We start from the raw sequence: 23,704 nt of genomic DNA, 5'->3' as shown, positions 1-23,704 counted from the left end.
GTACTACTTTTGGCGATTTTTATTTTTTTTATTTTTTTTATTTTTTTTTTTTTTTTTGGAGGGGGGGGGGGATTTCCATAGACATCTGTGAAGTCGGAACTGAAATGCCAGCTTGAAATCGTGTGAGTGGAGCTTCAAAACAGCCTCAGTGTGAACCTAGGCTAAAGGATACATTTACTTGCTCTTCCAGTCTAATTACATTCCTTGCATGATTTATCCCAGCTTCTGCAATTTGTGCTGCTTACAGTTTAGCCCATTCTTAATAAAGAAATTCTATAATTTACTAACCCTCTACCCTCAACTGCACCTCATCCTCACACAGTGAATGCCTGTGAAAAGCCCAGATGCAGATGGCAATATGCTGCAACAGTAACAACACTTGGGTTGATTTACTAAAATTGGAGAGTGCAAAATCTGGTGCAGCTTTGGGAAGAAGCCAGTCCGCTTCTAGGTTTTATTGTCAAAGCCTAATTGAACTTGGAAGCAGAATTGCTACCATGCGCAGCTGCTGATTTTGCAGGTTTTAATAAGCCCCAAAGCCTCTGTGTATAATCTTGCTAATGCAGAGAGAAAAGGACAGCTAGGTTAAGATACCTTGCCATTAAATTGTATTTTTCAGTTCAGGTTATGTGTTTACAAGTTGAATAACCCACTAGCTTTTAATATCTAAGGAACTTGCAATTTGTCCAAAAGCCAATTTTTTCAAAAAGTTAAAAGTTGTCTTTACTCTTGTGATCTGCTTATATTTTGCCTTTCATGGCTCCTCCTTTACCCCATCAACATGCTAATAAAATTCTTTAAGAAAACCTTTATGTTTTCAACTAATACTTTATTTTAGATCCAGAAAGCTCATCCTTGGTCTCTGTGTGCTTCTCAATGGCTGGTGGGATGAGTTGGCAGGTGGGGGACATAACTTCCTGAAAACATCACAGCACCTTGCCCCCATTACATCTCTCAGGAGCCCTCAGCCCTGATACAAGCAGTGTGCTGAATTTTGGGAGGAGTTGTGCAAATATCAAAATGCCTTGATAGGAAGATGTCAATTCGGAGTAGTGATTGTTCCCAAGCAGACTGCATTAGCATGCAGACTGCTCTAGGTAATGCCCACAAGCAGGACCAACGATACTACTACATGGGCTAGGCTGCAGCCTGAGGCGCTGCTACGCCACTCGTTTCCCTACTCTCTGCCAGCTTCCAAACACTCCCCTGGCTTCCCCACGCAGTCAGCCAGGGCTTCCCACACACTGCGCCGATGTTCCCGCATACTGCTGCAGGATTGGTTGATGTTTGCTAGAGACAAAGCTGTGTTCTGTAAACTTAGGCCAATCCATGAAGAAGAGCTATCCAACCAATGAGGTGCTGCGCAAGCCGTGCTGTGTGCAACATCACTTCCTTCTAGCTCCCCAGTCAGTCCCCACACTGAGTTAACATTGGCATAGAGTTGAGAAAGCATCTCTGCACAGGCTGAATTTGCTGATATGTTAAGAAATATATCCGTATTTAAACATTTTTGAAGTTTTCTTTTTTGGTGGGGGGGTCTTGCCTAGGGCGCAAAATAGCCTAGCAGCAGCCGTGCACACACCTGATGCTGAGCCTCAATGAAAGAACTGAAACCCAATGGATGAAAGGGGTGGGAGAAATGACTAGATGTTTGTGGACTTTCTCCAGCCATGAAATAAGGTGGGACACTAACTGTCATGCTGCAGCTTCTGATGCACACTTTTAGAAGCATTAAGATCGGAGTATGCAATTTCAGTACAGTAAAAGAGCCTGTATAACTGTGCAAGATGGAAAATAAAGCCTCGTACACTCGATCAGATTATTAGACAAATTTTCTTTAGTTTTTTGTTGCATGTTAGTCTCAAGTTGAAAGTGAAGAGGTTACTTTCATACAGAATCCAACTTCAGAAGTGATGTCATGTGTTGAATTGTTTTGTATGTATTCTTTTGTTTCCAATTTTTTTTTTTTCTGACAAAAACTGTACCAATTACATGAAAATCAGACTTTGTGTTCACATACGATAAAAACATTTTATAGCCTGCACCTTCAGTTTTCGTCGACCAAAAATTTGGCTGTTGAAAGCACTATACTAATGATCCGAAGATCAGCAGATCGTTCTTTGGACTAAATTTTACTTTAAACTTTCATATCGGGTGTAAGGGCCTCAAGGCTGGAGTTCAGCTTTAATTCTCCACAATCTAGAATTTAAAAAATGACTCATTTTCTAATGCGTATGTAAGACAGTGGTCCATTTGTTATAATTTGTTGGAGTTATGTGGAAAATAAAACAACATATTTAGGCAGTGCATTTCCAAAAGAGTAGGAGGCTTTATTAACATCAGCTGGCCGCGAGTTTGATACTGGAAGAAAGAGCATGCAGGCTGCTTTATTAAGAATCTTTGACAATAGAATTACATCTGGTACAATATGATTCGTTGTCAAAACATATATCAATGGGATTAACATGAATTGAAAAAGAATATCTGCACCTGCAGAACCATGTTATCTGCAACTGTCCTAAAAAAGCAAGATGTCAGTAGTACCCGTGGTCTCCCTGCAGCTGGTTGTGACCTCATTACTGACTTTGCATGCCTTGTTCTGCATTGGGTCTCAGTGTGAAAGGAACCATCTTGGAAGAGGCCAGCCTTCCTTCCTCATGTCGGGGACACCATCTGCTTACTGATTAGGGAGTAGTAGGACAGTTGGAAAAGCAAATATCCACAGAATGAATTAAGCAGAATCAGGGAGATAATTGTACTTGAGGTTCAGATGGACAGTTTCCTCTTCAGCAAGAAGAACCAAATGATAGTCCAAATCTCTCAAGATTAGCAGTCACAAGCACAATGCCTTAGATTTCACTTTACACATGTACAGCTCTAAGCAGTGACCGCACCAGGGGCATACACTTCTCTTTTCATTGTATGCAACCATGTATAACCATCAGATGTTGTATTTCCCAGTTATATAATGTATATCTAAACTATAGTAACACATATAGTGCCTGGCAATTAAACCTCATGATAGGTCATTATATGTTTTTGGTGTAATAAAGTACAAAGCCACAACTGGTGAGTTGGTTCACTGACCTTGGGCCTGCTTCTCACACGTATTCCCATGTCATTGCAAAGAGACTTGGAGGCTACAAGGGACTGCAGTAAATTCAGTGTTAGAGGGCTATTTGAAATATATGTACAGGCAAAACATTTGTATTTTTTAGGGAATGGTCGGAAACTCTAACCTTTTAATTAAAAGCTAATTTTAACTTCCTGAACATATTTCATGTTCCACTTATGTTTTAGGTGTAACATGAGACATGGGATGCATGCACAGCTCCCCATCCTCAAACCGCATCCCTTGCTTACGAATATCAGGGGTTCTCCATCCTGCTGCTGCTGCCTGTAAGATTTCAGTTTGGCACAGCTGTTTGGGTGGAGTAAATCATCAGCTCCATCTAGTGGCCATATTATGTTTTTGTCCTGATTCACAATATTATGCTATTGTTTGTGTGAAGCAGTCTGTCTGCTGCGCTGCTATTATAGTGGCCACATCATTATTATTTTTTTGCTGCCTTAGAGTTAATTTCTGGGCATGCGCTCTTACTTGACCCCAGCACCCAGGATTTGCATCTGGTGGCCCCTGCAAATTGGTCGCTGTTTTGAGCGATTAATACAATACCATGAACTGTTGATGGACTTAAGGCGTTGATCTACCACCTGGAACTCTGGTTATTGTTTTTTTCATTTGTATTTATCTCTGACGTGGATTGTATCTATACACCAATATTGCCATAGGTATTTCAACTTCAGTTGAAAGAGTAACCCTGATGAAGGCGCTTTTTCAGCCCCGAAACGCTTTGGGTTACTGAACACAATTCCTGTATCGTATGGTGTTTCTTTTTCTTTTTGGTCACTTCCATGTCTTCTGCTGTTACTCATTGTACATGCTGCTATACATGTCATGTATCAGCAATTGTATGATATCTAATATCTAATAAAATTTATCTTTTTATACAATTTATTACTTCTCATTAGGTGCCGACAAAGTCCCATACCTGAGGGATTTTTCCGCTTTTTCTATTATAGGGATGGGCACCATCTTCGAGGTCTGTTATTGATTGACTTTCCCCATTACTATTGTTTGAGTGAAGAGCAATATGGCCTAGAGAGTAAATAACCTAGTACCATTCAATTTTTCTGGGGTTTCCTCTGCCCATCCCTGACATACACCCTCCCTCCCCAACTCAGCTGAGCACGGGAGGGAGGTAACCCTTCACAGACAGAGGGATGTAAGCGGACAGTTCACATCCCATACACCAGGTCTGACCTGGTGGGGGATCTGTGGCAGTTTTCTTTATTGAAAACTGGCACAATCATTTTGTTAATTAGGAGCAGACCTGCGCTAGTTTTTATTTTACTCTGAAGCAGAAACTGGTGCGTAGAGACAGGTTTGTCAGCTTGATTTAATGTGGTATTCACCAGTTTTCTTCTTGGGCCCCTTGCCTGCGCTCCTGGCCCCTCCCTCCTGAGTGGCCCCACAGCAAGCGGCTTGCTATGGGTGCACCCAAGCTGAGCTGCTGTTCTGTGTCCATTCAGACACGGAGCCGCGGTTTGGCCCCACTCCCTCTCTCCTCATTGGCTCACTGACTTTGACAGCAGCGGGAGCCAATGGCGCTCGCTGCTGTCTCAGCCAATGAGGAGGGAGAGTCCCGGACAGCTGAGGCTCTCTTGCAACATCGCTGGATGGATATGGGGCTCAAATTCCCCTGACTGTGCGCATCAAAAGAAACCCATAGCCTAGGCTGAGCTACTGGATTATTACTACTACTACTTTAACAACTTGCTGACTGCCCGCCGCCTTTTTGCTGCGGCAGGGTGGCTCGGCTGTGTCCAATCACATAGTACTACGTGACTGGAGTGCATGTGGTTTCTGCGGCGTGCGATCGTCCGAGAAACCGAGAGAAGACCCACCTGCTTATGTAAACAAAGCAGGCGGATCTTCTGTCAGACAGGCAGGGACAGATCAGCAGTTTCAGCGAAGCTGAAACTGTGATCTGTCTGTGCCTGTCACAGAACCCCCCCCCCCCCCCCAAGGTGAGCAAGCACTTTAGGCATACATTTAACCCCTTTGATCACCCCCAGTATTAACCCCTTCCCTGTCAGTGTCATTTATACAGTAACAGTGCATATTATTTAGCACTGATTACTGTATTAGTGTCACTGGTCCCCAAAAAGTGTCAAATGTCAGTTAGGGGTCCGATCTGTCAGTTGTAATGTCGCAGTCCCGCTAAAAATTGCAGATCGCCGCCATTACTAATAAAAAAATTTAATTAAATAAAAATTCCAAAAATCTATCCCGTAGTTTGTAAATGCTGTATCTTTTGCGCAAACCAATTCAAATACGCTTTTTGGGACTTTGTTTTTACCAAAAATATGTAGCAGAATACAAATTAGCCTAAACTCATTCTGTTCAACAAACAGGTACACAGTCGCTTGTTTTATTAAAATAATCGTTTTAGGAACATTTCTGTTGCATAAACTGTGGTAACCTTTTCTAGATATTTATTATACAGATCATTTTTTTGACAGAAGACATTTTTTTACCAGTGTATTTTGTTAAATTATTACATTTATTCTGGTTGAGCCTACTTTGGTAGAGACCAGACAGTGAAATCTGATAATCTATATCAGACATGTATTATACTTTTTTTTTTTTTTTTAAAAAGCAACAATATGTTAATAAACCAATTAAATTATTTGTTATATCCGAGCATTTTCTGTATCAACAAGAAATAAAGACATTATCAAAAAATCAAGAAAATTAATCACGTTTTGCACAAATAAACTACCTTATTCTACTACTTTGTAAGCACCTTTTAAAGCAAAATATATCTCTTAGTAACCGTGTAATCATTTGGGTTAAAAATTGGTATGATGTAATTAATACATTTGGAAATATTTTTTATACTTTATGTAGGGTTTATATCCTTAGGGTCCTTTCATATATGTCCGTTTTTCCTCCCATTCGTTTACAGATGAAAAACGGACATAATGTATGTCTATGGGATTGCGGACGTTGGCGGATGACCATCCGTTGACATCCGTTTTGCGTCCATTCCGTTCAAAAAAAAAAGTGACTGAATGGATAAAAAAACTGAACTGACCGTGTGAAAGGACCCTTGGTTTTTTTTCTTTTTTGGTTACCATGTAACCAGCAAATCTTCCCAGATAGACACCTGGCAATAAGGGAGGAGGTACCAGTTTTTCTCAAACTGGCTTAGATGTCTACTGCATAGAATCGATTTTTGATAGACATTTCAAAGTAACCACATGGTAATACATATGTTTTTTTACTATGTACAAGCTAATTGATTTTCATGTTTTAATTGTTTGAGTCGAAAGACATATTGTAGATTAGGAGAATAACCATTTTTAATAAAGAAAGGAGGATTATTTGAGGAACTTGTAACCACCAGTTTCTCTAAATAAGTCACATTCTACAATTGACTCTAAGGCCCCTTTCATATTTGCGTGACTTGTCCTGCCACTTGGGACTGCAAAGTCGCACCCCATGATTTCCAATGAGTACCGTTCATATCTGTGCGACTTCAAGAAGCAGTGACTTCAAATTAGTCCTTGCACTACTTTGGTCCGACTTTGATGCGATTTAGAGGTCCAAAGACCTCAAGATTACACAGGCATTGCTTCAAGTCACGTCCAAATTGCGTGGCTTTTAGGTTGTACAAGTGTGAAAGGGGCCTAAGTGGGATCTGAGAACAGCTAATTCAGGCGCCTTTCACGCTTGTGCAACCTGAAAGTCGCTCCTTTCACACGTGACTTTGAACAACTTTGAGGCCTCCATAACACTTGTGCGACTTGTCCTGCAACTTGGGACTGCAAAGTCGCATGACAAGTTGTTCCCTTATGATTTCCAAAGAGTACGGTTCATATCTGTGTGACTTCAAAGTAGTCCCTGCGCTACTTTGTTCCAACTTTGATGCGACTTGAGGTCAATAAAATTATTTTTGAACCCTACTCCCACTATCCCTATTCCTATCATTCTATTTTCATATGCCTAAATGTGACCACATTATTATTTATTCTAATAGTCCCATCTTTTTTAATAGTGGATCTGGGTGGATTTATATATTCTATTATACAATGTTTTATTTGGATTCCCCCCCCCCCTCACCTTTTTTTTTTTGGGGTGGGGTCTTCTAGTTGTGATTTTCACTTGTATACGGCGCTTGCTGTGTGGTGTCCAGAATAGCCGTGCTCTGAGGAAGGGGGTGCGCCCCCGAAATGCGTCAGCTTTACACCCTTTTTGTTTGACGTTTTTATGTTCACATAAAGTCACATGTCACTTCCAGGTCAACAACTAGTCCGCTCTCCTCCCTCCCCCGCCCCTCTACTCGGCTGCACCCTCTATGCCAGTCCCGGGCCAGCAGATAGACAAGCGGAAACCCGTTAACATAGTGGGCAGTGCGCGTGGGGTGTGGAGAGCATATGGTTGGCAGTCTAGGTGCCAGTTTGAAACATTGACCGGGCACCTGGGGTTTGGCACAAAGGTGTTTTTGGTCATTTTCAGGGTGTTGGAATATTAGAAAAGTAATTGCGGGTCCTTAATGAAAATCAGCTGAAAATAATTACTAAAATCTATTTACTTTGACTGTAAATTGCAATTGTGCAAAGCGCATTCATTGCACTTATTTGTAACATTCTTTGTATTCCTAGGAAATGGTACTTGCATGTAGGTGTCCTTTTTTTTTTTTTAAGGGATTTATTTTCCTTGGAAATCACCTTTTTAAAATAAACGTTAAAGGATAGGTGGGCTAATAATATTGGTATTTAATTAGGATTATGGGCTTGAAGTTTACCATGGTTTAGATTCCTGTGTGTCTGCCAACAAACTGAGTTATCCTTTTCTTTTCCTTAAAGTAGACCTTTCACCTTTTAAAATTCAACTATAAAATATCATGGTACTTCATGGCAGCATGTAAACAATAAAGTAATTTGCCAGATCTTGCACTATGCATGTGTGAGATCTGGTATGCATGTCCTTGAGGTATGGAGTGGATGGCTGCAGATTGGGGGAATATGAAGTACTGTAACTAAATGCAGTGGTGTAAACTAGCATGACTGGAATACTAAATTGATTTTACTGGGCTTGCATTCAGGATGTGTTAAAAAAGAAAAAATCTATCTGATGTGAACAAGCCCTCAGTCCAGGTTTCCTTTAAATAAAGTTAATTCAGATGATGCCTTAACTACAGTTCTCATTCGTAGTTCAAGGTGCAATTATTACAACAACAGATTATTTAAAACGTGGTTATGCTCTAGGCAGCATTAATTTTTTATACTGTATTGTATGACCAACCCTATTAAAATCCATTTCTGCTCTTCACATTGACTAATGCTTTTTAAGATGACAATAAGTGCACATTAGCTTGTGTGTGTTTATAATGGGTTTTCCAGGAGCCAGTGTCTTGGGCAACAGATTTTGGATCACCTCTATGTAAAGTACAACAAAACAAAGGCGCCAAGGTGCTGGATCAGTAAAAAGTGTCAGACTTTATTGTACACAAAATATCCAAACATACATTTAGGAAAGCAGCACCGAGGTATATGGTGGGAATTAATAGCTCAGCAACACAGACCATGATATGGTGGATGATGGTAAGCCGGGACAGCCAGAATAGGACCATGAATGGTGTCTGTCTTGGCCTCTCTTCTGCCCACTTTCTCCTCAGCATCGGTCTTGAGTTTTAGAGTGAGGCCTGTACAGACACCATTTGTTCTATTCTGGCGGTCCTAGCTCACCATCATCCAGGTAATCAATCTCTCCTCTTGGTCTGTGTTGCTGTGTTATGAATTAACACCCTTTACCTCGGTGGTGCTCTGTTTGCCTAAATGTTAGTTTGGATTGTCAGAATGTTTATACTGCTCTGATATAACACTGTCTATTTATGCAAATAAGCAAAGATCTGTAAGTTAGGAGAATCTCCACTTATTTCCATAAATAATAAAAATGCAAGATCGTTTTAAGTGACACTAAACTGAAGATAGAGGATACAATTCTGTGCAAAAATATATATATTTATTTAATACTTCAGTGCAAAATAAATGTCAAAAATATATAGTTGGTGATAAACACAAAGTTTCAATAAAATGCAATAAAATATATCACAAAGGTAATATGAGAATAAAATAAAAAAAAATATTATCTCAGAATAATAAAATGATCATAACCAAAGACTTTTAAAGATGATTGACAGTCTTTATAAAAGATGGCAACCAATATGACAGATTTGACATGTGACTTCTCTCATCCAACCGATATTTAATTTCTATGTTTTAAATACAGTTGCATGGATCAACATTGTTAGACCACGCCTTAAAAAGTCCAGATTGTTTTGATAAAATATGTTTCTATTTAGTTAACCTACCATAAAGAATACATCATAACTGAACCATTTTACTAAAAGCCAGAATCAGCTTAAAATCCCAAGATAAAAATAATTAAACCAATCGTACTGCAGTTAGAATGATTTAACCTCAAATCTTGATGCTAACAGATTAGGTGATGGATCAGTCAGGTGCATCCAAATAAAGCAGATCAAATATCTATAGTAAGAATGGGAACATACTTTACCAGCCAAATCTTATTGTCTGAGAAGTCACGTTGCTTTGGTTACAGGATCAAATGTCACCCATGAGTTTCAGAACTTCCTCACGATCTTTCCACTCCTCAGCTCTCAGCCCTCTGCCTCTAGCTGACAAGAGCTTTAAGCCCCCCTGAAGTGTGGGCGGGGATCTCATTACCATATAATCTCCAAGTCACTAAAAGCATCTAATTACTATAATCAATTATTGGAAATTTAAAATTAAACAACCACTAGGGGCAGTGTTGTTTTACTTATTAGATTCAGTATAAAAACACGTCATAACATACACAATAGCCCACTATTAAAGATAACCTATAACCTAAGACTGGTTCAATGATTTAAATCACTTGTCTGTGTCTTATACTGTCAAGAAAAGCGTCTGGCTTGTAGGATTTATATTACCTAGCCCAGTCCAAAGTAATTCTTATATAAACACTCCTACCACATGCCTTTAAAATGCAGTAATTAGTTACAAGATACATATGTCCTTACATTTAATAGAAAAGTAAACTTATGTGTATATATATATATATATATATATATATATATATATATATATATATATATATTTATATATATCTAACATTAATTCCAAGTTCATACTTCTATCAATAATAAAAATACAATGTATTTTCGTTAATATACATCTTACATATGATGTTTTCTAAAACTTATTTTGAAATAATCCTTTAAAAGAAATATACTGAACTATATTGTTCATTGTTATATATACAGATAAGATTACAAGCTAGACTAGCCATCAGTGACTAGTATGGTGTTTCGCTAATTGACTCTTATCTGATGAGATGTCCATGTACTACTTATTTATACCAAAAGAAAACAGAAATATCTGCTGAAATTATAAGACCCTATTGTAAGAGAAATTTTGTACATATGAACTTTCATTCACCTCCAAACAAGATGGAAGCTGCACTGTTCAAAATCTATATGCATAAGATGGAATATACATGGCTTTTCAAATCCATTTTTTTTTATTATTTAATGCCCCAATAAACCTGACAGGATATTTTGTGTACAATAAATTCTGACACTGGGCCAGCACCTTGGCACCTATGTGTGTGGTTGTTGTTGTATTAGGTAAAACGATTACGTTTTTTTACACTCCGGAATTGGGGGGGGGGGGGTGGCACTTAAAGATTGTGCCTTGACTGAAAAAAGGTTGAGAAACCCCTTTTCAAGGCTAGTTTAACGCAGTATGGGCCATAAGAGCATGGTTGTTTTATTCCATATGAGAGTATGATCAAAGCTTTTATTCCATGCACAGGGTTGGCGGATTGGTGATATTTTAAAGTAGAACTATAGGCATTTTTTTTTTTTATTTTGCATAGCGTAAGGGAGGGTTATAATCCCTGTCTTTTTTTTTTTTTTTTTTTTACCTGTAGCCAAAACAAGAAGGGAGAGGCAAGCCCTCCAAAGCGAGGAAATCCCTGCTTGTCAATAGTGTTTCTATTGAAAGATATCACCTCTTTTACTGTTCTGGTTTCAACCCAAAATTTGTGATTTCTCTTTTTTTAATTTCACTTTAAATGTTTATGGTAAACCGATCAAAAAGAGAGGATGGCTCTCTCGAATGGTGACCAAGACAGCAGTAAAAACCTGACAGGTGTTCTTATTCCTCTCCACGCCATCAAAAACAAGAAAAAAAAATGCCTTTTAGGTATACGCTGGAATTTTTGCTTCACATCCTCCTGGTTGTTTGTGAAGTTTCTGTAGTCTTAGCTGTAATTTCTGTTACTTCAGTTACAAATTCAGCTGTTTTGGGATCCGGTTCTTTATCAGTTGCCTGTCTTAACAACCGTCTGTATTTCAACTTTTCTTGAACACTCTCTATCCTGAGTTATGACTCTGCCTAAACCTTGGCTGTCAGTTCAGTAAGGGTCAGACGAATTTCAAACCTACGGCAGGCTATTTTTTATTTTATTTTTTCAGAAGTCAGTTTTACGATCGACTTTGGTACATCCAGCCTGTTTTTTTTTATTGCTTGAGCAGTGTTGCTGGCTATAGCTGGAATTGAGTAGCTATGGGGGAGGGATTCCCTCATCAACTTTGTCTGTGTTTTTTTTTTTTTCCATTCAACCCGCGGGTACAAAAAAATTAATTTTATCATCTGTGGCCTACCTAAGTTCCTGCTTACAGCCTCAGTTGTTTGCTTTGGTTATCTGCCTGCACATTGTTGTTGTTTTAAACCCGATGATTGTGACCTGTAGTGTGATGGAGTTAAATATGTACATTTGCTGGTGTTCTGGTGAAGACTAGGCTTTCTCCATATCTTTGTGTCTCAGTAAATACTATGTAAAGGTTGGTGGCAGAGATGGTCCATGGTAGCCTTAAAAAAATTCTCAGCACATAATTATTTTATATATGTATAATGTTTTTTTTTTTTTTTTTTTGTCCATTAAAGACCAGCAGGAATAGAAATACAGTGCTGCATATAGGGGAAAATGTTGTATCCAGATGAGTCCTTTAAGGTTACAATGGCTAGTACATAATAAAGATAACCCATCCTACAGCTGGACCAACATATGTCAAATAAGGAGGGAGGCAGTATGTTAGGAGGCTTGACCAATCATCCAGCCATTTTTCTATTTACAGCACATTATTTTTTTGTTGGTAATAGCCTAGGTTTTGGCTACCTACAGCACTTGCTAAATAATAGTCAGCAGCTTAAGAAGATGCAGTATACATCAATTAATATCATGTGACTTTTCAATCAATAATAAATGTGCTGGGTGCAATAAATAGAGAAATAATAACTGCAATATTATATCAATATAGATCAACTGATTTAGTGAGCTGAATAATAACTGCAATTTTTAATCAATATATACATAACAGCTGAATATGTGGGATAAAGAATAAATAACCAATACAATAATCCAATATAATAAATAGTGCATAAATTGGTGATAAATAATTATAAGTGCAAGTGTCCCATACTGGTTATTTCAAGTCCATAAATAAAGTGACTGTAGTGATCAAAAGGTTCATAAGACTTTTCTTTGTGCAAATATGCTCACCCGATACAAAAGTGCGGGTGCTCAGTGTGGATCTTATCCAATCCGCCGCCTTGTGACATGCATGTGGCACAGGTTCCTCTCCACCGTGGTATGGGTAAAGTTGGGTAACTTTCCAAATGTAATGGGTCTCGTATGCCTTATAGCACTAAGACCACTGACGCTTGTTTGGCCCCCCAAGGCCAGGGTCAGTTCCCCCGTGGCGCTCCAATATTGGGGTAGGGTAGATTTCTCCTTTCCTCTCCCCGCATTAGTTTAGGGCCAGGGTATAAAAATAAATACTCCGGATAGTGTAGTATGTATGATTAATCCCATCCATGGGTAAATAAAAGCAAGTGGGTTTGCAGTAATCGTGACAATGTATAGGCTATACAAGCTACGTGCAGCGAGCGGAGATTCTGGCTTGTGTTCCAACTGCGTGCTGGTGTCACGCCATGTGTTCCAACCTTACTTGTTTCGTTACTTCCTGTGACGTCTTCAGAGGTCTACCCTCCCAGGCAGATGACGTTTATTAACGTGATTTTGCCTAGGAGAGCCACTCTGCCGACGTAAATATACAGTAAGCCGACGGCAAGTGGTTAATACCTTCCTAGCCAGTGTCATTAGTACAGTGCCAGTGCATATTTTTAGCACTAATCACTGTATTAATGTCACTGGTTCCCACAGTGTCAGAATGTGCGCCGCTATATTGTAGTCCCGCTATAAGTCGCTGATCGGCATCATTACTAGCATAAAAAAATAATCCAATAAAATTTCAATAATAATAATATATAGATGCTATAACCTTTTGAGGAAACCAAACAATATACACTTATTTAGATTTTTTTTTTTTTTTTTTTTTACAAAAATATGTAGCTGAATACATATTTGGCCTAAATTTATGAAGAAATGTGTGTTTTTTTAATTGGATATGTTTTATAGCACAAAGTAAAATTTTATTTTATTTTTTTCAAAATTGTCGGTCTGTTTTTGTTTATAGCGCAAAAAAACAAAAAAAAACAAAACCCATTGGTGATCAAATACCACCAAAAAAGCTCTATTTGTGGGGAAAATTACAAATTTTATTTGGGTACAGTATTTGTCAGCAATTGTCAGTTAAAGTAACGTTGTGCCGTATGGCAAAAAAATGGCCCTGGTAAGAAAGAGGGGTAAATCTTCTGGTTACATATCCAACTGGATATGTAAATGAACTATATAGTAACCAGTATACCTGTGGGAGAATGTTTCATTTCTAAGCAAAACTGTTTATGCCTTTATCATAATCAGCTGTTTGAAAAACCTTTAATTATTGAATAAAGTTGTGGCATCATCATTTCAGTGGTATACCTCTTTTTCATTCTCCAGAGTCCTGACCAAGAAAATGGCAGAGATTTCAGAAAACTGCAGTGTCTGTTTTTGTTCGTTTGTTTCTAAAGGAGGGCATCTCAAGGGTGCAAGAAACAGATGCAAATATTGAGTTTAGAGCTGTAGGAAGAAACATTCATTTTAATTAGCACATTGTAAAGGTTGAAAGTGCTAAAATGTTTGAAGCAGTTATGTTCTTGGAGATGCTGTAAATGTCATTTAACATTTTGGAATTGTTAGACTAGGAGCAAAATATTTTCAGAATGTTCTTAACAACTTCTGGACTGGAAGATTTTTCCCCCTTAGGCCCCTTTCCCACATGGGAGTCCGTCGGTGGACTCCGCTTTTCTCAGCGGGGGATCGGCGGATGGCAGCTCTGTCTCTGCGCTGTTTGCGGAGACAGAGCTGTCAGGTCCCCGCTGTTCTCTATGGGGGAATCTTATGAGAACGGACTGAGCTTCAAGCCCTCTACTGCTGCTCACATGTTTAAAAAAAAAAGCCTTTGGGATACAGAGTAAAAATAAAATAATTTAATATCAATAAACTGTTTTTAAATTATTTTAAGGAAATAACCTGGTGTGGGCAGATTTCTGCAAGTCACAGGCTGTGCCACGCCCCTCTAGCCTGTGCCTTAGATCTACAGGGGGGTGAAGCCTCCATCAAACTACATGTAATATCTGGCTCCTATTGTGTGTAGCTGGTTAGAGAGGCCTGAGGAGAAGGAAGGGAGTGGGCTGTCATTTACCACGGTGTATACGCCCACATGTGTAACTCTCTAGCAGCCTTTTTCAACCATTGTGCCTTCTGGGTTCTTCAGGGGTGTCCCGAAAAAAAGCCTAAAAATTGCCCCAAATTGCCTCAAAATTGTCAACAGGGCAGCGCGTATAGCAAGCCTGTGTTTTGTTGCACAATAAAACCTGTGGCTTTGTGTAGCATTACAACCTCGGGTACTGTGTAAGAAAAAGAAAGCTGCTGGCATCCCAATAACTGATGATGTCCTAAGGAGTACGTCAGTGCCTGCATGCTTGTTTGTCCCTTCCTGGCCTCTCTCTCCATCAGCATTGGCATCACATTAGCTCAGTAAGGAATAGAAACTGAGGGAGAAGAGAAGTGCTGGAAAACTAGTCTGTACCAGTATGCCAGGGTGTATTTGCATCATAAGAATAAATCACCTCTAGTATTGAGTGTTCTATGTGTGTGAATGTTGCTTCATTATGTAACGCTATTAGTTTTTTTTTTTTATATTTTAGAATGGGGTGCTTGGAGATTGTGCAGGATTTTAAAGAATGGCTTGACTGAAAAAAGGTTGAGAAATGCTGATCTATAGTCACAAGGACTGCTCAGATTTGATGGGGAGGAGAAGCTCAGGGTAGAAAATACACTGAAAACTGAGCATGTGCGCTAGATGCCAGCACTGCTCTGCAAAATCCCCAACTGTAGTGGGGACACGAACAGGTGGATAAACCAGGTTTTCTGCAGAATACAGAAAACGAAACCTATAGCGACTGAGTATGAACAGCATGTAATACATGTCTTGACAAACCCCAGGCATCAGGTCGCCATGGGGATAAGAAGTTTCATCCTAGCGCCTGGGCTTCCGCCCGAATGCTCCCCGCACCCGCGCGTGCCCCTCGCTATGTTTTCCAGGCTCCGCTTGCCCATCTAGGGGCCCGGGACCAGCACGTAGAGGGCAGTGGGGAGAGTTGACACATGTCTGTTCTCCTCCCCTTCGAGTGGTTGATCGGAAGGGACATCGCACATCTTTTCCGGGTCAACAACTAGAGGGGGAGGAGAACAGACGTTTGTCCACTTTCCCCACTCCCCTCTACATGGAGGCACCCGCTATGCTGGTTAGGTTTTCCGGCCATCAAAGCTTGGAAAAAATGTAATGCAGTAAAAAGTGCATTGCATTACATTTAGTTGAGCACAGAGAGAAGACCTGCACAGTTTTTTAGACCCTGGATGTTTCATTAACCACTTGCCGACCGCTTACTTTATATTTACGTCGGCAAAGTGGTTGTCCCAGGGAGAATCCCGTTAATAAACATCATCTGCCTCGGAGGAGCTAGGGGGCGAGCGTGCGCCACCGGCGGCACGCTCCCGCCCCCGATCGTCAGCGGAGAAGCCAGTGTGGGTTATAGGCTGCTCCCATTGCCGCCTGACACCCGCGATCGCTCCCCGCTGAGAGAAAAGGACGGTCAGCTGCTGTAAACACAGCCGTCTGTACTTCTCCCTTGGATGATCACAGAGGCTATGCGATCCTGCTATATAGGATTTCATGTCTCTATGTTCATCTCACAAGCCCAACCCCCACACAGTTAAAATCACTCCCCTAGGCTTGCATTTAACCCCTTGATCACTAACAATGTTAACCCCTTCCCTGCCAATGTCATTATTACAGTAAGAGTGCATATTTTTAGCACTGATTACTATAGTAATGCCACTGGTACTCCCAAAAGTGTCAAAAATGTCAGTTAGGGGTCCGATCTGTCTGCCGCAATGTCGTAGTCCCGCATAAAAATCGCAGATCGCCGCCATTACTAGTAAAAAAAAAACCAATAAAAATGACAAATCTTTCCCGTAGTTAGTAGACGCAAAAACTCTTGCGCAAACCAATCAAAATCCGCTTATTGCGATTTTTTTTTTTTTTTTTTTTTTTTTTTTAAATATGTAGCAGAAAATAAATTGGCCTAAAATTTTAAATTTTGATTTTCAAATTTTTTTTTTGATTGGGAATGTCATATAGCAGAATGTGAAAAATATTGTTTTTTTTTTCGCAAAATCGTCGCTATTTTTTTGTTTATAAAAAAAAAAAAATCGCACAGGTGATCAAATATCACCAAAAGAAAGCTCTATTTGCGGGGAAAAAAAAAGACGTCAATTTTATTTAGGTACAGCGTAGCACGACCGCGCAATTGTCCGTTAAAGTAATGCAGTGCCGAATCGCAAAATAGGGCCTGGTCATTAAGGAGGAAAATCCTCCGGTCTGAAACTGGTTAAAGAGAACCTGTCACCAAAAAGAAAAAAAAAAAAAAGATGACATAAAAAGTTAGAAAAAAAATACATTGTTCTAATTGTAAAAAATGTGTTACACCCAAGCACATAAAATTTCCCCCCTAATAAATTAAAGCCCCCTTCCCCACTCCCAAATATACGCATGCACAAATAAATGTAAACTGGAGGGGCGCCTACTCCTGAAAACATTGATTGCAATACACATGCATATCAACATGCACGCTGGAATAAGCACAATAATACTAGCACCAGACCTCCTTTGTAACGCTAAACTGATGACTTTTAGGGTGTCGCCAATGGAAAATATAGTGTACTGACATGTTTAAGGTTTGACATGTTTAGTATCTATAATCTCAGTGCAACCTTATATTTTACCAAACATATGAGGTAATTTGTGTTTTTGTGCCCCTTAACCGGTTGCTGACTGCTCACAGTATATTTACTTCGGCAGTCAGCCCCGGCCAGGCAGAGTGACGTAGGTCTACGTCGCTCGCCTGTCACTCCTTCTAGAGCCAATAGCGGGCGAGCGCGCGAGCGCCTCGGCTCGTTCACGGAGGAGTGCGGGAGTGTGACTGGCGGACCCGATGTCCGCCGGTCACACTACGTTCGCCGGTACAGCGGGAGAAAGACAGAGCGGCTTATGTAAACAAGCCGCCTGTCAGTTCTCCCTGTGTAAAAATGAAGATCAGACGGTTCTACTATGTAGAACCGTTGATCTTTGTTTTTACACCAATAGCAATGTCCCACTACAGTTAGAAGCACGCCCCTAGGACACACTTAACCCCTCCCTGTCCAATACAGTTAACCCCTTCCCTGCCAGTGTCATTTTTGCAGTATCAGTGCATATATATAGCACTGATTACTGCAGTAATGTCACTGGTACCCCCAAAAGTGTCAAAAATGTCAGTCAAGGGTCCGATCTGTCCGCCGCAATGTCGCAGTACCGCAAAAAAAATCGCAGATCGCCGCCATTACTCGTTAAAAAAAAAAACACCAAAAATGACAAAAATCTTTCCCTTTGTTAGTAAACGCGATAACTTTTGCACAAACCAATCAAAATTTTGCGATATTTTTTTTTTTTTTTTTTTTTTTTACCAAACATATGTAGCGTAAAACAAATTGGCCGAAAATGTTAAAAAATTTAGATTTTTAATTTTTTTTTGGGGAATTTCATATAAAAAAAAGTGAAAAATATTGTTATTTTTGCAAAAATTACGCTCTTTTGTTTATAGCACATGATCAAAAAATCGCACAGGTGATCAAATACCACCAAAAGAAAGCTCTGTTTGTGGGAAAAAAAGGACGTGAAATTCGTTTAGGTACATTGTCGCACGACCGCGCAATTGTCCGTTAAAGTCACGCAGTAAAAAATCGCAAAAAACCCCCTGGTCAGGAAGGGGGTAAAATCTTCCGGGGCTTAAGTGGTTAAATTTTATTTTAAATTAATTAATTTATTTTATACTGAAATTTTGTGTTTCCTTGACCTTTACGATAATATCCTGTAACATAAAAAATTGGAAGTACCACTATTTTATTTTCTAGGGTGTCTGCTTTCAGAAAATATGTTTGGGGGTTTTATGCATCAGGCCTAAAATAATTTTTTAACCGCTTCAATGCAGGGCACTTTCACCCCCTTCCTGCCCAGGCCAATTTTCAGCTTTCAACGCTGACACACTTTGACAAATTTTTCTTAGTTTCTGTCAGTAAATTTTGTAAAAAAGTAATTTTTCTCCTTCACTGATGTGCACTGATGAGGCACCACTGATGGGTACTGATAGGCTGCTCTGATGAGGCGGCACTGATGGCACTTATGGGCAATGATAGGCAGCACTGATGGGCACTGATGAGGCACCACTGATAGGTACTGATAGGCTGTACTGATAGATGGCACTTATGGGCAATGATAGGCAGCACTGATGGGCACTGATAGGCAGTTGTGTGAGACAAGGAGAGCCGATAAATAGCACTTCTGTGTTGATCACATTGGTAAAGAGCCTCGTCGTCATCCTAGGAACACAGTGCGACCATGATCGCCGCGCTGCGTGCTGACACTGGGGCGACGTCATATTATGTCGTCCCTGAACGAGAAGGGATCCCGCCTGCTGTCATTTTACTATACGGTGAACAGGAGGTGGTTATGTGGGAAAAAAATGGCTCTAACTGTGAAAGGGTTAAATGATTAGGTCACCTTCAGGAACATGCTACATGTTCAACCCGTAAGATTTGTTAGTTAAAAAAAAACTGGCTCCTAACTTTTATTTAGCTGGCTCCTAGATTTAAATCAAATTTGTCAAGCCCTGTTGTAATACTCCAATTACTGATAGCTTTTAATGATGTGGGTTTAATGACACTTTTTAAACTTTCAGTTTATGTTCCAGTTGAATCAAAACAAAAGGTGTTCAAAGTCCTACTGTTCCATTTTTTTCAGAAAGCAACCATAACCGTAGAGAAGCCTGTCCCCTACCAGCAGCTGCATAGTCGGACTCTTGCTCTTTGTGTGATCTCTCTTCGGTTTTGACACACCTCCTGCTGTGCTACAATCCGCAAAACTCATACTCCATGCAGACTGGAGAGCTCAGGACTCGGCAGGAGGTGTGTCTAATCTCTGAAAACAGTTCACTGCTTCCGCACAGAGAGCAAGGATTCCACACCGCATCTGCTGGCAGAATACATGCCTTTCTTACACACGGTCCAAAAATCGGATGACAGATCGTCTGTGTTTTTTTTTTTTTTTTTTAATGCTAGTCGCATATCGAACATGAAGAGTTTACTTACGTTTTTTTAAATTCTCGCACAACAGAAGAAAAATTTGGAAGTTATGTCCTGTGTTGTAGTATATTTGTACTGTATTTTTGAAAGACAACTGTACTGATTAACCACTTCTGGACCGGAAGGTTTTACCCCCTAATAGGCCATTTTATGCAGTTTGGCACTGTGTGACTTTAGCCGGTAATTTTGCAGTCATGCAATGCTGTACCCAAATGACATTTATGTTCTTTTTTTCTCACAAATAGAGCTTACTTTTGGTGGTATTTTATCACCTCTGTTGTGTTTTTTTTTTTTCGATATAAACGAAGAAAGACTGAAAATTTGGAGAAAAAATTAAATTTTCTACTTTTTCTTATAAAAAAACATCTAATAAACTAATTTTTTGTCATACATTTAGGCCAAAATGTATTAAAAAAAAAAAATCTCAATAAGTATATATTTATTGGTTTGTACAAAAGCTATAGCTTTTACTTTCTGACTATGCCATTGAAGTGCTAAAATGGCAGGACAGTACAAAATCCCCCCCCCCCCCCCCCCCAAATTACCCTTTTTTGGAAGTACACATCCCAAGGAATTTCCTGAGAGGCATGTTGAGCCCATTGAATATTTTTTTTTTTTGTCACAGGTGTTCATTTTATTTTATTTTTTATTTTTTTTTTTTACACAAAGTTGTCATTGAAATTATAAATTGCTCACGCATGCCATGGGTATATGTGGAATTACATGCACAAAATACATTCTGCTGCTTTCCTGGAGTATGGGGATACCCCATGTGTGAGACTTTTGGGAGTCTAGCCACGTACAGGACTCCAGAAACCAATCACCGCCTTCAGGCTTTTTGAGGGTGTAAATTGTTTATTTCGCTACTCACTACCTATCCGTTTCGGAGGCCATGAAATGGCAAGATAGTACAAACCCCCTCTCAAATTACCCCCTTTCAGAAAGTAGACACCCCTTGCTGAGAGGCATGTTGAGTCTATGGAATATTTTATATTTTGCCACAAGTTTTGGGAAAATTACAATTTTTTTTTTTTTTTATTAATACAAAGTTGTCAATTAAATGATATATTGTTCAAACATGCCATGGCTATATGTGAAATGACACCCCAAAAGGGGAGGGGGGTCCCCTCCCACTACTTGTAAAAGCAGTTTAGCAGCTAATTATCCACTAGGATTGCTTTTACATGCAAGTCATCCTCTGGCTGTAAAAAACAATACCAAGATGATGCCTAAATCTGCAGGCATCATCCTGGTATGACCACTCAAAGTCCATCGACGTACCAGTACGTTGCTGGTCCGTGTTGAGCATACTGTATATTGTAAGGTTATTTTTCTTCATGCAGCCTGTGGGCTGAACAAAAAAGAGAACCTAACCGATTCCTCTATTCACATTGATCGATGTGGATTTAGAAATCTCTGCCAGAAAGTGTGTGGTATGCCCACCATTAGACCTCCAAGGATCTAATGATGGGCATACATGCAATGTTCTTTTTTTTTTTTTTTTTTTTCCTTCGGCCCATGGAAAAAAAAAACCAAAACATTGCAGATTACTCCATTTGCATCGATCAATGTGGATTAAGAAATCTCTGCCAAGAAAAGTGTTAAAAAATATATGGTGAAGCAAGTATGGGCGCTGCAAAAGTGGTGGGCTTCCAATCAGGATTTGCAAGCGCATTAGGGAGGACACTATGGACGGGCCTGTCTTTGAATTATTGGTGGCTGCGGGACACTACTTGTGCTAGCCACGGCACCAGCTTGAACTGCACTTATTGGACTTGCCACGTCACCAAGTCTTACTGCGGTGCAGATTCGACTATGACCAGGATGTACTAGGCCGCTCGTGCTTGCCAGTTCACCAGAAGGTTGAGCGGCACTAGTACCGACACTCTACAGAAGAACGGGGTCGGGTATGCTACTCCGTCATCAGAGCGATCAGTCAGGGTGCTGCTGCTCTCTACAGGTTCGAATACTGAACCTGATTCTGACAGTGAGGCTTCCCCATCGCTCTTATCTGTCATGCTCAGCATTGTGTAGGCCTCTTCACTAGTATCCTCTGTTTGGACATTTTGGCCAATAAATTTATAGGTACCTAGTGTGACTCACAGGTAAAAATGCATCTGGTTGTTAAAGACTGTTCGAAACGCTACCAAAACATTTAACTGCTAGCACTAGCAGAGATCAAACTTGACTCTAACGCTGCGATTTAGTGTGCTGTGTATCAGAAGTGACAGTAATCTGCTGATATTGCACTTCTTTGGGGAGGGGCCGAGGGGCTAAACGCAGGTGCCAGAGCTGATCCTGCTAATGCTGTATTTTGGGAACACTATACTAAACTATTGGTAATGCTAGTATAGTTCTGATCAGATCAAAGATATTGATCTGTTCAGACACTATACTAGTATTGGAGGTGTTTAGTGTGTGTGTGTGTCACTGGCAATCAAAGGGTTGAAATTTATTACTAAATATGCGGCGGGCAATCTGACGCAATCCTGTATTATTGACGCGAACTGATGTCACCTGTGACAATTCCGTGATCATAAAAGATCTGTACACTATAATAGTGACACTGTGACAGGGCAATGTAGGGGTTAAATGGGGGTAACCAGGGGGTAAATCTTAGGGGATATATGGCGGGTACCCTAAGGCTCGGGTCACACTGATGCGATGCGGGAAGGCTGCGAATTCGCAGCCTGTTCCCGCATCGCACACGCACCCCCGGCAGTTCACACTGCCATATGCGATCCGCTGGGGGTGTCAATGTAATCTTAACGACACCCCCAGTTTGATCGCATATCACAGTGCGATCGTGCAGTTCGCACAGGATGGGATCGCACAAGTGTGAAGCGCTGTGCGATCCGATCCTGATGCGGCTGCAAAAATGCCTCCTGTGCGTGTTTGCACCGGGTGCGATGCGAATTTAGCCATACAAACTGTATGGCTAAACTCGCACCGCACAGCTGATCGCATGTAATGTCGGAGCAGTGCGCTCCGACATTACATGCGAACCCGGCACTCGCATCAGTGTGAACCGGGTCTAAACCTATTTGGGACTAGCTCAAACTACCACTAACTGTCTCTCACACTAACTGAAGTCCCAAGTGACAATAATGCAGTGATCAGTAAATTATCTGTATACTGTATATAGTGACACTGTGCCAGGGAGTGAAAGGGTTAAATGGGGGGTGTTCAGGGGGTTTAATGTGTGCCTATGTGTACTGGTGTCAGTGTAGTGCTTGTGTACTCACAGTTAATGACCTTTTCTCTCACGCTGGAACCGAAAAGGGCTCCAGGAGAGAAGATTGCATTATTTCCTGTGCCTTTGTTAACATTACACAGGCACAGAAGGTTCTTCAATTGGTCAGCACCGATCACCAGGTCCAGGCCAAAAATCATTGGCCCGGACCTGATGACTGATCAGTTTTAAACCAAATCAGAACATCGCGAGGACGATGGACGTACGCGCACCCCCTAGCCCTGTGCGCGACCGTTGTACAGTTGCTTCGGTTCGAGCAGCCAAGCCACCCTGCCGCAGTAAAACTGCGGCGGGTGTTTGGCAACTGGTTAAACAAAAATTGTACGATCTGGTCTCGTATGAGAAATATTTTCGTTCTTGTTTGATCGGATAAACTGTGGTGATCGGCTCTCTAATGTGTGTACGGGCCATAAGACTTTTCACACATTTTTGTTTTGACGCGCCTAGCTGATTTAAAATGCAAAATCTAATATAACCCCATTGCTAATTGTTTGTTTGTATGAAAGGACACAGGTGTGCAACCATGTTCCCATGCTAGTACTAGAATACCTGTATTTGCAAGAGTGTGAGAGGATGAAGCAAAATTAGGCGTTCATGTGCTGATAAGGAACATATTGAAATGAGCT

General features: G+C 40.3%; 1 protein-coding gene across 1 annotated transcript in view; it reads left to right on the top strand.

The window, feature by feature from the left end:
• Positions 1-23,704, top strand: part of VPS13A (vacuolar protein sorting 13 homolog A) — a 427,491-nt gene that overhangs the window by 28,221 nt on the left and 375,566 nt on the right. The gene's annotated exons all lie outside the window — the stretch shown is intronic.

The sequence above is a fragment of the Pelophylax lessonae genome (assembly GCF_965119305.1).
Source record: "Pelophylax lessonae genome assembly, chromosome: 1".
Taxonomy (NCBI): Eukaryota; Metazoa; Chordata; class Amphibia; order Anura; family Ranidae; genus Pelophylax; species Pelophylax lessonae.
This window is presented reverse-complemented; position numbering and strand designations above follow the sequence as displayed.